Source organism: Labeo rohita, chromosome 24 (genome assembly GCF_022985175.1).
Source record: "Labeo rohita strain BAU-BD-2019 chromosome 24, IGBB_LRoh.1.0, whole genome shotgun sequence".
NCBI lineage: Eukaryota > Metazoa > Chordata > Actinopteri > Cypriniformes > Cyprinidae > Labeo > Labeo rohita.
In genome coordinates this window covers 27635366-27648681 of record NC_066892.1, presented here as the reverse complement: position 1 = coordinate 27648681, position 13316 = coordinate 27635366, and the positions used below count along the sequence as shown (strand labels likewise).

At 36.4% G+C, this 13316-nt stretch overlaps 1 protein-coding gene across 3 annotated transcripts in view; it reads right to left on the bottom strand.

Moving 5' to 3' along the window:
* The window catches only part of rreb1a (ras responsive element binding protein 1a), a 55913-nt gene that overhangs the window by 28919 nt on the left and 13678 nt on the right, over positions 1-13316 (bottom strand). Inside the window, exons 1-2 of one of the 3 annotated variants that reach the window (XM_051097548.1) lie at positions 6064-6740; positions 3546-3637 (exon numbers count right to left, since the gene is read on the bottom strand). The exons of 1 other annotated variant lie outside the window; for it this stretch is intronic. The gene's annotated coding sequence lies outside the window, so the exon portion shown is untranslated. Of the gene's footprint in view, positions 1-3545; positions 3638-6063; positions 6741-13316 lie in introns of those variants that run through there. One more of the 3 variants, XM_051097547.1, reaches the window with a different exon arrangement.

The following is a 13316-nucleotide window of genomic DNA, read 5'->3' as shown; positions in this document are numbered from 1 at the left end:
ATCAAAACTTACCTTTTGATTAGTAATATGCATTGCTAAGAACTTCATTTGGACAACTTCAAAGGCGATTTTCTCAGTATTTTGATGTTTTTGCACCCTCAGATGCCAGATTTTCAAATAGTTGTATCTCAGCCAAATATTGTCCTATCCTAACAAACGATACATCAATGGAAAGCTTATTTGCAACATTTTGTAAATCAATATGTAAATCTCAAATTCAAAAAATGTACTTTTATGACTTGTTTTGTGGTCCACAGTCACAAATAAATAAATGCATAAACAAGTAAATAAATAAATAACATTGCAATTTTTTATATCACAATTTTCGGACTTTTTTCCTCACAATTCTTCCAACAAAAGTTTTTATTGCAATCTTGCAATACATTATTGCAATAAATCTCTACATTTTAAAAAATGGACTCTTATTGAATGCTTTTGTGGTCCAGCGTCACAACTAAGATTAATAAAACTTACATCTTCTTCCCTTTATGTTCAATATGAATTCTTATTAGAATATTTTAGTGTTGCATTGTTTTTAAAGTAGCAGAAAAAATGATTATGCAAATTATTTTTCATAATTTACTGAAAAAAAGTCAATAAATTAATGCGACCTCAGGTCTTGTGTGCTTGTGATGAGTCTTGAATATTTTTTAAGGACGTGTTGTGGTTCACAGAAGATGAGTTTCTGGGATTCCTCACATGTTAGGGTGTTACCGGATGTTACAGAGAGTGAACTGAACTGGACTAACCAAAGAACAACCGGACAACGTATTTAAACCATCACGATTTTGCAATTGGTTCAATGTGACCTAAACAGCCTAATGTAGCAGTGTGAGAAAAACAGACCTCTTATTAAATACTTCCTCTATAAAATCAGTTCAATGCACCAAGAGCAGAACAGAAACAGATATGCTAAGCAAAAAAAAATAAAAGCGGGTGACTGAGCGCAAACGCACACTAACCTAAATGCTTCTTTATGACAAAAGAAGGTTGTTGTTTTTTTTCTTCTAATACTCAGAATTATTCTCCAACGCTGTAAATCTCAGTTGCTTTAATGAAATGTTTGCCACAAGTCTTTTGTGTGGCTGTTGTTTATGGTGAGATCCCAGTATCTCCTTCATCTCTGCAGCCACTCAAACAGGTTTTCGGTGGATGACAGACTGCCTCGCCTCACAAAGAGGCCTCGGGCCCACACAACCATGCGTCACCACCAGCTCAACATCCTACCAAACACTGAGTGAAACAACATATTATACTAGAATGGAAAAGTTTCCACGGAGCAGAAAAGATGACTTCTTTAGGTTGATTTAAGTGCGTTTCTAACTTTATCTTGGCGACATCTAATGATATCTGTTATCACTGTTACATGCCCTGCCGGTATGTGATAAATGGTTTGGTCCTGTTCCGTGACTTTCAACAGATGCGCCACAAGTCTGAGCATGGGAGACTGCAGGCGCTCGAAAGAGCGGTTTGAGCAATAGGCCATGACTCACAGGAGCGCTCGGAGTCAGTTATCTGAAAACTAAACATGCTCCTATGAATAGATGTTAGCTTGAGCACATCCAAAGTAACAATCTAACACCCATAAGAATTTCATACCATCACAAAGAGAATAATAAAACTGCGGGACCAGATGAATGGCAGTCAAAGGACGCTTGTTCCGAACTATAGTTCAGTAACTCGGCTGTATTTTCTGTAAAAGAATGCCTGTCTTTTAGGAGCATCATACTTTCACCTAGATAAGACAGCTGTTTTACAGAAGAGAATGTTGACCTTTGACCCTGCTACCTGAGAACACTTCAGAACGAGCAAAGGAAAACGTAGCTAACAACTACAATTTAGACTGTACAAACTGTTTAATGAACAAACTAGACGGCTAACAAGTGTACTGGACGGAATTGTTTTTTAAATACTTTATGCTTTATGCTTATGCTCATTTAGTTAACATTAGTTAATGCAATAGTTGAAGTGAAATAACAATGAACAATATTTAAAAAAAAAAAATGTATTAAGCTTGGTTAAAGTGAATCTTAATAGCTAAAAGCTAATAGAAGTTTAACATTTTTTAAATTATAAGTGGTATAAAATAAACGGTAACACTTTACAGTAAGGTTCATTAGTTAACTACATTAGTTTAAATAAGAATGAACAATACTCATATTAATCTTAATTTCAGCATTTACTAATGCATTATTAATACCACAAGTTTGTGTTTGTTAACATTAGGTAATCCACTGTGAACGTAAACAATGAACTGTATTAACTAACATTAACAAAGATTAATAAATCGTGTAATGTATTCATTTTTTGTTCATGCTAATGTTAACAAACGACATCTTATTGTAAAGTGTTACCAAATAAACCAAATGAATTAATATATTATAGACAAAAATGTACAACAGTATATAAATTAACGTTCATAAATGCTGTAAAATTAGTTTTTGTATGAATGAAGTAATATTACATTACTTTCACAGTAAGGAATCTTTTGTTAACTTTAATGTATTAACTAACAAGAACTAACAATGAGCAATACATTTTGTACGATGTACAAAATAATTGTGATAATTTATAAAAAAATACAATTGTTCATTGATTGTTCATGTTAGTTCACAATTTGCATTAATTAATGTAAACAAATATAAATAAATCTTATAATAAACATTAACTAATATATATTAAGATATGCTGTAGAAATATTGTTTTTTGTTAGTTTACACCTTACTGTAAATGTGTGTCACCACAATGGTAGTTTCTATCTTTATCTTTGACGTAGAACATCTTTTTTCCCCCATTATCAACGCATGTTCTGATGACACAATTTAAGTCTACTTTTTAAGTCTGGCCTTTGTCTGGTATTTTGTCTTTACATCTATTCGCATTCTTTTCAAAGCAACAAACACAAATACATTTCTTAAATTCCTGCCTGCATCTCGATGCAAAGTCATTCCATAACCACCCAACTGAACCGAAAACCATCTCACGTTTTCAGCACAGGAGTCTTAAAACAAGACAACGCAACACTGATAGATCCCAGCTTCATGCAGCGGACGTTAGCATGAATATGAAGTGTGTGAGACGTCTGAAGAGCTGAAAGCAGATTAAAAGTTCAAGCTTAAAGGTTTCCGTGCTTTTATGAAGCAAAATAATAAACTGTGACTTGACTAATAGATTCGCACATCTGTTTACCTAACTCAGTTTAATAAAGTTTCAAGCCCATTAAGCTGCTTCGCTGTTTTTGCAGTAATGGGACGCATGCACACTGCAAAAGAGTGGAAGAGCTGAATTTGATGAGTGATAGAGCAAAGGATGTGTGGCATACTATGGAGTCGGGCTGTGACTGTAAAACAGCGAAGACGAACAGACATGTGGATGAAAGGATGAAATAAAAAGGAGAAGAGATAAAACTCAAAGTTTCAGGTGAAACTTGTGGGCGGGACTTGATAAGCAGGCCAGTCATCCATGCTGCATGTGCAAACAGTGAGGATGCTCACGCGGACAGGCAGCCTCGGCTCGGACCGGACCGGGCGGTGAGGTATATTTACCCGTCCTCAGACGAGGTTGTGTTATTCTGCTGCCGTTCGGGGGTTGAAGAGGGGCCGCAGTGCACCTCGTGTGTCAGCAACCACTGCTCACACTGCGGGGAGACCACAAAGAGGGAGTTTAATATGCATGCCTATGAACACACACACACACACACTTTCTTTCGGGATGAGACTTTTGACCTTGAAATCTGTTATAAAGTAATAAAAGCATTGCAAAACCTGCTGTGTTGAATCACAGCCCTATGAAACGACCCACTCTTACAGACAATCTCGATCTCGATGGCTGGAGTTTGACCTGCAGTCATGGTACAGTTTAACTCAAAAAAGGCTGCTTTGAAATCAAGACACATTAGTAGTTCAAGATCTAGAAGCCACAGTCCTCTTGAATGTTTGTTTATAAAATATTTTGGCCTGGTTAAAATGATAAACAGCAGAAATTTGTCAGTTGCTATAAATGTCTGAATATCACTTTTATTTTGGCTACGCCAACAGTCTGGTTTAATTCACAAACAACTGATTCTTATGAAGGAATTCTTTTGAAGATTCATTCAAAAGACAAAAACTCTGAACCTACCAGTTTGAATTATTCTTAAAAAAAAAAATAATAATAAACAAAAATCCTGTACTGAATCATTCAGAGCAGTTACTGAATCAACATCTGACTCACTTATTGACTTACTTTCAAGTCAATAAGAAAGTTTTGTGTACTGAAGGTTTGTGAAATCATTTTTATAGGTTCAAATATTTTCACATTTTCAAAAAAAATGCATAGTGATATAACACTACTGTTTGAAGGCTGGGGGGTAATTTTTTTAATCAAATTAATATTTTTATTCAGCATGGTTTTATTAAATTGACCAAAGGAGCCAGTAAAGACATTTATAATGTTACAAAAGGTTTATATTTCAAATAAATACTGTTCTTGCTATTTCTAACACTCTATCGGTTTCCACAAAAAAAATACACTACCAGTCAAAAGTTTTTGAACAGTAAGATTTTAAATGTTTTTTCTGCTCATCAGGCCTGCATTTATTTAAAACAAAGTACAGCCAAACAGTAAAATTTTGAAATATTTTACTATTTAAAATAACTGTTTTCTATTTGAATATATTTTAAAATGTAATTTATTCCTGTGGTTTCAAAGCTAAATTTTTAGCATCATTACTCCAGTCACATGATCCTTCACAAATCATTCTAATATTCTGATTTGCTGCTCAAAAAAACAAGTATTATTATTATTATTATGCTGAAAACAGCTGAGTAGATTTTTTTAGGTTTCTTTGATGAATAGAAAGTTTAGAAGAACAGCATTTATTTTAAAATTTAAATATTTTGTAACATTATAAATGTCTTTACCATGACTTTAGATCAATTTAAAGCATCCTTTCTAAATAAAAGTACTAATTTCTATAAATTATACTTACTCCAAGCTTTTGAATGGTATAGTGTATAATGCTACATGCTGATCTTTGGATCTTTCTATTCATCAAAGAACCCAGAAAAAAAGTACTCAACTGTTTTAAATACTGATAATAATAATAAACATTTTTGAACAGCAAATCAGCATATTAGAATGATTTCTGAAGAATCATTTGACACTAAAGACTAAAGTTATGATGCTGAAAATTTAGCTTTGATCACAGGAGTAAATTACATTTTATAACATATTCAAATACAAAGCAGTTATTTTAAATAGTAAAAATATTTCACAATATTACTGCTTTTGCTGTATTTCAGATCAAATAAATGCAGGCTTGGTGAGCAGAAGAGATTCTTTAAAAACAAAAAAACAAAACTCTAAATATGTTATCGTTCAAAAAGTTTTAACTGGTAGTGTATAACAATTTTTTTTTAAATGGATGTTTCTTGACCAGCAAATCATATATTTTTTTTCAAACAGAGCATTGTAAAGTTATTTTAAAATGTAATATTTCACAACATAGTAAGACTAATTAACTACTAAAAAAGGAATGTCAAAATAATGTCAAAACTATTGAATATTATTATTAATATAAACGTATTTTAGAATATTGCAAAAATACGTTTGCTTAGACAGCCTATTTCTATGTAGTTTTATGTGATAATACTGTCAGCGATTACTAAGAGTAGACCAGTGTAGACCATTTTTAACTTACAGCTGCTAAAAATATAAAAAGAAAAAAAATGACCCCAACTAAGAGCAGACTAGACCATTTTTAACTTGCAGCTGCTAAAAATATAAATAGAAAAACTTGCTAAATTATATATTTGTTAGAAGGCTAGTATTTAATAGTAACATTTTATAATAGTACAGTTATTATATTCCCGACACTGCCTAATGTTTAAATAAAAAGCGCTTATTTTTGCATAAAACTTTGCATATCTGTCTAGGCCTGCTCCTAATAAACACAGTAAAGAGTTGTTCAGCATCATTTGTTGCATCACTAATCAGTGATTGGCCCGTTTAACGTCTGTTAGCCGTTCGCAGACAGGATGGAGGGATACAGAGATGCACAGATGAAGAGGAGGAGAGACTTACGTAGCTTTATCCTCTTTGTGCAGGAGCTTTTCAAAAGAGAAGAGACGTGCAGAGGGGGTGATGGAGCGTGTGTCTTTAAATTAGAGAGAGGGAGAGGGAGACTTAACTGACTGAAGACAGATGACCATAAAAAAAAGTTCACAGGAAACTTTGCCGTTGGTGGTGGGGGATGGAGACGAGATGGAGAGACAAGCGAAGGAGTCGTCAGAGGAGAGATGTGAGAGAGATGGAGGATGGGATGAGAGAGACAGGACAGAGATTATCAGATTAGTAGCTGGTAAGACTGCCTAATTGAGAGGCAAAGAGGCAGGTATAATGGCCTGGGTGGAGGAGACATTTTAGGTTGCTGTGGTCTTTAGCCACGCCAGAGTTTGTGTGTGTGTGTGTGGATGGATTTTAGGCTCTGCCCCCGTCAAACACACCCAGATTGCGTGTCTTCTTCCACGTTATACTGCTCTGATGATGATGACAGGATACTGACTGTATTCAGCTACTGTTATTGGCTTTGGTGTGAATCGCACAATAGTCAGAGAAGAGGAGGAAACAAAAGGAGAGACAAAGAGAGGAATACACCAGCAAATGAGCAAGCCAGATTGGTTTTATACAGCCAGCATCCCTTATGCATCACCAGTGTGATTTAACAAGTGCATTTTAAAAGACAACATTTATATGTGATTAAAAAAAAATTATACATTTGTAGCAAATGCTTCCAGTCTGCCCCCAAGTCTCTGTAATTAACTTTACATTCACATATTTTAATGCACATTTTAGGATAAAATTGCAAATATGCACATAAACTAAGTTTATGTAAAAAACAAAAAACCAAAAAAAAAACTATGGATCAAAGACGTTAAGATGTCCACTACAAAATAAATTTACAAAAGTGATTTTATGTGCATAGAAAGCACATTAAATCTAAGTCAAGTGTCTACTTTTAAGGACACTTAAAATTTGGTTGAAATAATGTTACATCGTCATTTAGTGTAACAATATTTATGTAAAAATTCAAACAAGCTTATTCTTGTTTGTACATATTAAAATATATAAAAGAATAAGGGAGCATATTACATTTTATGGTGATTTAAATGAGAAAAACACTTTTACTGACAAATTGGCAAAACCTAGGATAGTGGCAAATTTAAAAAAAAATGTAGAATTACAACTAATTAGTATTAGGGGAGAAAGTAATTTGTCTTTTAATAACCCATAAAATGATTTTTGTTGTAAATATGCCTGACAAGATTGTTACACTGAATGACACTTTAGTGGGTGTCTTCTGTAAATTGGGGATACATGCATAATATTTATTTTTTTCTCAGAAAAAAAAAGAAAATAACATTTTAAAATGAATCATTTAAAATTAAATTCAATAGAAAGCTTTGAATTTTAATTTTTTTTTCAGTTAATTTGTTTTTTTTCTAAAAAAAAACAAAAAAAAAACAAAAAAAAAAAACTTTAAAACAGTACTACACTTATTGTTTTTATGCTTAAACCCTTTTTCGTCTTTGACCCATATACATACATATATATATATATTTCTTTAAGCAAGGATGCATGATGCATTAAACTGATCAAAAGTGACAGCAAATAATTTTATAAGTCTACAAAAAAAATATTTTTCAAATAAAAGCTTTTGGACTTTACATGCAAAGAATCCTGCAAACATGCATCACAAAAAGCAGTACAAACTGTTCAACGTCAATAATACATGTTTCTAGAGCTGCAAATCAGCATATTAGAATGACTTCTGTAAAAAAATCAGCTTTGCCATCACAAGAATAAATTAAAATAGAAAACAGTTTTTCTAAGTTGTAATAATATTTCACAATGTTACTGTTTTGCTGTATTTTTGATCACATGAATAAGACTTCTTTTAAAAACATATGGTAGTGTAGATTCTATGCATCAAAACAGTGATTTTGTCTATGGCTTGTGGCTTAATTTGCCATTTATTACTGAAGCACAAGTGCAAAGTTATGGCACTAAGAGTTTAATGCTGTGGTTATAGAGTGTGTTCAAAGTATGAGCACCAGTATTAATGAGACTTCCTTTGCAACCACATCTAACTAGATGAGTCACTAGAATTAGACTTCAACAAAAAGTTAATGCAGTTGCAAAAAAATAAAAATAAAAAAAAAAGCGATGCCCTGCGATGAACCACAATTAACTGCTACAGGTTACATTTTATCCCTTCGTGCCAGGAAACAGTTTCATTTAGGCTAAATTTATGTGTTTAATGAGTGCAGGTATTGGCTACATCCATTTTTGGGTTAAACCTGTTTGTGTACGCTCACTATGTGATTACCTCCGCCTCCATGTGTGAGCATGAGCACTTCACTGTGTGTGTGTGTGTGTGTGTGTGAAAGAATGCTACTGCTCTGTTTCAGGGCTGGATGACAGGCACGGACAAGTGCAGGAACCGTCGTGTTTGAGAGCAGTTGGCGCGCTGAGATAGCGCTGCTTTCTGCCTAGCACATCACCCCTCAATATCAGTTTCAATAGCAAGAGGCCAAGATAAAAACCTGTGAAAGAAAGACAGGAGATGCGACCTGATGCAAAGACAGGAAGGTGGAGAGTTTAAAAGAAAGGGTTGGAAAAAAAAAAAAAACACTGATGAATGAGAGGAGCAGGTAAGGTGGTGCAGATAAAGCGAGGTGAGAATCTGGACAAACGGGACAGGCCAGTTTGCTCGTTTGCTGCTTGAAAGAGCGCACTGAGTTAACTGCTCACTCCCTGGCTTGTTTGCTTTGTTTCTACTAAACACCAGAGACACTGAGGGGGAAAGAGGGGGGCGGAGGACGGGAGTTACCAGAACCTGCACCACCCTGAGGTCTCGTATCCTTATCAATGCAAACCGTACACCCTACAAGACATAAACACAGAGAAAGGCTGATACTAATTACTTCAGTTAGACTATGCCACAAAAGACAAGCATTTGACACCAAGTCCTATTTGAACAAAACCTACATTCTACCGTAGATTGTTTTTTTTGTGGTGGAGTTTGCAAGCATTCCCATTAGAAATGGGCATTAGGCCAGAACACAGTCTTTCAAAGATGTAAATGCATAGCCAACACAATGCAATAACACCATCCCATTATATACTGAACATGCACCCTAACTCTACTGTGACGTATCTGACCTCCGGTACTCAAGGGGGCGGTCTATGCCATTAAACTGACAGTGTCGACATGTTTATAATAAGCTTCCTATATAATAACAGTTTAAGCACCAGTTTTACTAACAGTTGGGTCCTATGATTTCCGCGATGCGGAAAATGCAGACGGAATCCAATCATAAAAACGGAATTTACTGTACAACACGGAATGTCATGGAATTTGTCAAAGCTTCGATGAATTAATCAAAAGTAGGTCATTACACTTAAATCAAATCACGATATAGACTAGTATCTCTAAAAATTAAGCAAAAAGACTATTTAAATGTGAATCGTTCATGTTCTGCATACCTCTGTGTTTCGTTTGCTACACACAGACTGAAGTGCGCGTCGCGCTCACTGCCGTCTCGCCAAATGAGGACATAAATACATGAATAACACTTCCAGAACTGCTCTGAAGTTTACCTTTTTTTTTTTGAGAGAAACTACCGTCATATCATAACACACAGAAATGTAAAGGTATTCACGGCAACCCGTCAGAATAAAAGTTTTAATTAATTGCATTGCAATTTTAATAGTAACTTTGTTTGCCAAAAACTAGTTAATTTGATTAAAAGATAAACTAAATTAATATTTTATGCCTTTATTTGATAACCAGAAAAAAAATGTTAAATATTGTAAAAATAAACTTAAATTAAGTTGTTTTTATGCATTCAAATAATTAGACATTCTTAAACAGAATTTAATAACAATAAAAGAGAAGGTTAGAAAAAAAATTATATTTCTTAGGTCCCCTAAACGTGTAAATTTTGTTAAACTTTTTATAAATTGATGCTAAATTGTATAAGTTTCATAATTGTTATGAATTAGACTTGCTTTTTGATTAATTAAATGTAATTTAACCATTTACAAAAAAAAAAAAAAAAAAAAAAAAAGTCCAGAAAAACAGAATTTGGAAATGTAACGGTTTGCACCAGCGCAAACCATCTTTTGGAGTTAAAGCAGTACTAGCAGGATTTACTAAAGACGCGCATTTTTGCCCCTGACCTTATTGAATATGCATTTGTAGACGTTTCCTTTTCAGATGCAAAATTTCTGGGAGTGTTATGCAACGTGTTTTACTAATATTTGCGCTCACCAAATTACTGGTATTTGTGCCGTTATTTAACGTTATTTAAAAAAAAAAAACAAGTCTTAAAGCAGGCAGTAATTTGCATTGCTCTTGGTAGATTGCGCTGGTCATTATGACGCTAACACTAATCTGCCCTCTTTAGTAAAACTGGCCCTAACCATCTTCAAACAGTTGAAAAACAGTTGTCTTCAAATTGTTGCTAGACCATGACTCAAACAGACAGGTTTGTGCGAATGTTTGTGCTAAAGTTTGTTACAGCACCCCCTCTTGCAACTTCGAGAATGCAACACATGCTTGCTTCAAAGAATGCAATGTTAACACCGTCTGTTAACACAAAGTCTGAAAAACACAAAGTCTGAAAAACACAATCGTATTATCATGTTTCCAAGCTTAAAGATATATGGTAATACCAAAAATATGGTGCATTTTTGGTACAAGGTAATGGTCCAAAGCACTCCTCAGGATGTTTCTCAATCATTCGGCAGAAGTGCCGCAGATGCAATCAAAAGCAAAGACATAGTGAATTGAAATCATCTGACCAGCCATTGTGTGGCAACATGTGGAAACTCCAATGAGGTTTAAGTTCCTTTTACAGATGATGGTTTATATTAGAGCAGAACAGAGAAGAGATTTGCCCATCAAACCGAGGAAGACAAAAGCAGACACGTCACCAACCCCGGCTATTTTCTCAGCAGCGAAATTCCTTATTCATGAATTTCTGCTTCCCAGACGAGCTTGCAAAGATGCTGGCCTCAACCACTGACAAGACAGCACATCCAGTTTTGTCTGCTGACTGATTTTCATGGTAACATGACTAACAACAGGAAAGAAGAAACTATGAATGCAAGATGTGACTACGCCGAAGGAGCGACTTTCGCTGCAGCTTTGAGTTCTGCAACGAAGCTTTCGCATCAATCTGTGTGGTCGACTGTTTTACTCTTATACATCATTTAACACCTGAGTCAAGCATGCATCGTAACAGGCAACGTGGTAAACTGCGCTGCGCAGGAAGTGGCTTTCATTTCCAAATCAAGCCTGGCTGCTTCGCCCTGGGGTGAGCTTGCTTCATGCAAACAAGCTCTGTATCTGTGAGAGCATCTCAGATGCAGTAAAAAAAAAACGTTTCAAAGCCTCCAAATCATAGTTGGTTCTTCTCGCTAAACAACTTAAAGACAGATCCTTGAAGTACTGCAAGGATGCGGCAGAAGATTTGGTGCACATGTGTTCATTGGATGTTTTAAAGGGGGATGGGGGACCACTAGCCCCAGCTGTGGCGCAGGCTCGGTAGTTCCTGGCTCTTCAGAGGTTAAGAGATGATGTAAACAAGCATGCAAATCGAGGGGTCCTTGGCAACGGACGACTCAGCTGTCAAGCCTCACAGGTGCCTGCGACAGGGACAAGTCTTTACCCCTTCTTTCTTGCAGACGGCAGGCCTTTATTTGGGTCTATAGGACACATATGGTGCCTCGGGTTGGCCAGACTTCACAGTGGGGTACTGCGAGAGCGGTTGACTGGTCACATGGACGAGGTCTGAGGACAGGACGGCCTCGTATTCAGGCTCATCTCCATATCCATGCAAATATGCATGGGCGGAAAGAGAAAGAACTGCATTCTCTCACAAAAGAGAGGCTGCGTTTGCGAAGATAGAGTTCTTGTAAGCGAAGACAGACGCTGGCTCATGCCCGGTTTCTGTGGAGAGCCGTGGTGTGAGTTACAGAGGAGTGCAGATGCAGGGTCCATGCTGACAGATCAGTGTGCCATTGACAGCTGCCTGGAAAAAGCATACACTGTCCACCCTCACTACAGATGGTGTGTGCGTGTGCGCACAAGCTCTCTCAAAGAATATCGCTGTCCCCACCAATCCGTCCAAAACAGGGCAGCCATTTTAGAACGCTTCCTTGAGGGAGAAACAAGAGCCGCGAATGAAAAGAATTACAATGATGCAAGACTACATGGGGACGTTCATCCCAGGCTTACTCTGGTTAAACAGTGCGTGAGGTGTAGCGGACTGGGTGAAAGGAGGATCTGAGCATCTAATCTCCTTCCCTCCTGTTGTTCTTGTTGTTGCGATCGTTCCTTTATTTAGCAGACATGTTCCTGCAGGAAGACCAAGAGATCTTTCCCTCGTCCGACTTGCTTTGACTGCGATCTGTGGATATGAAGACATCCGCTTTGTTGTTCACTGACATTAATTTGAACGATTAAAGTTCTGCTTTTTTTCAATTTTGTTTCACATGTTTTATGTGCAAAACTGGAACTTTTGATTCATCCGTGGAAAAAGAATCCTCTTGGGAAGCAGTCACATGGGAATTCCTCCTATCTCCCTCCCACTTTCCCCCATTCCCTCTCTCTCGGCTGAGCTGGTCAGGGCAGCTTTTATGGCAGAAAGGACGCAGTGGGCCCATGCCGTTCTCCTTTGACAGTTGTCTATCTGTGCAACAAATGGAACATTCATCGAGGGGCAGCACTGACAGCTCAGCTCCATAAATCCAGAGGCACACAGAGGGCTCTCCAAACTTCACTGCGTACATGGCTCACATCAGCAACTAGAACAAGCGAATTAGGTTTGGGTCGTGCCGATGTGTAACTTCTGTTTGAACATCACTGGTGATAATAAAGAATGCATCAAACAAACAAATGTTGGGCATTCATAAAGCTGACTTAATATCATGTGGGTATTGTGCACATAAAAGTGGGCATGAATGCAAGTACATTTTTTAAAGAATATGAATCTAAAAAGCCACATAATGACTGAAGGCTTATAAGGTGGTATTAGCCAAATTGTGCTTTGCAATAAAAGTATAGAGATGCTTCCGATAACCATCTCTCTTTTGTGCACCGTTGAGGTATAGGTGTGGCTGCTGGTTTCATGAAGCAGACTCTAAATTCACTGTACACCTGAGAACACAAAGAGACAAGAAGTAGGAAGAGGAGGAGGAGGTGCGTGGGGGTACCTCCAGGCCTTTTCAGTCCTGTTAAACCGGCAAGCTCCTACAAGCCATCCTGA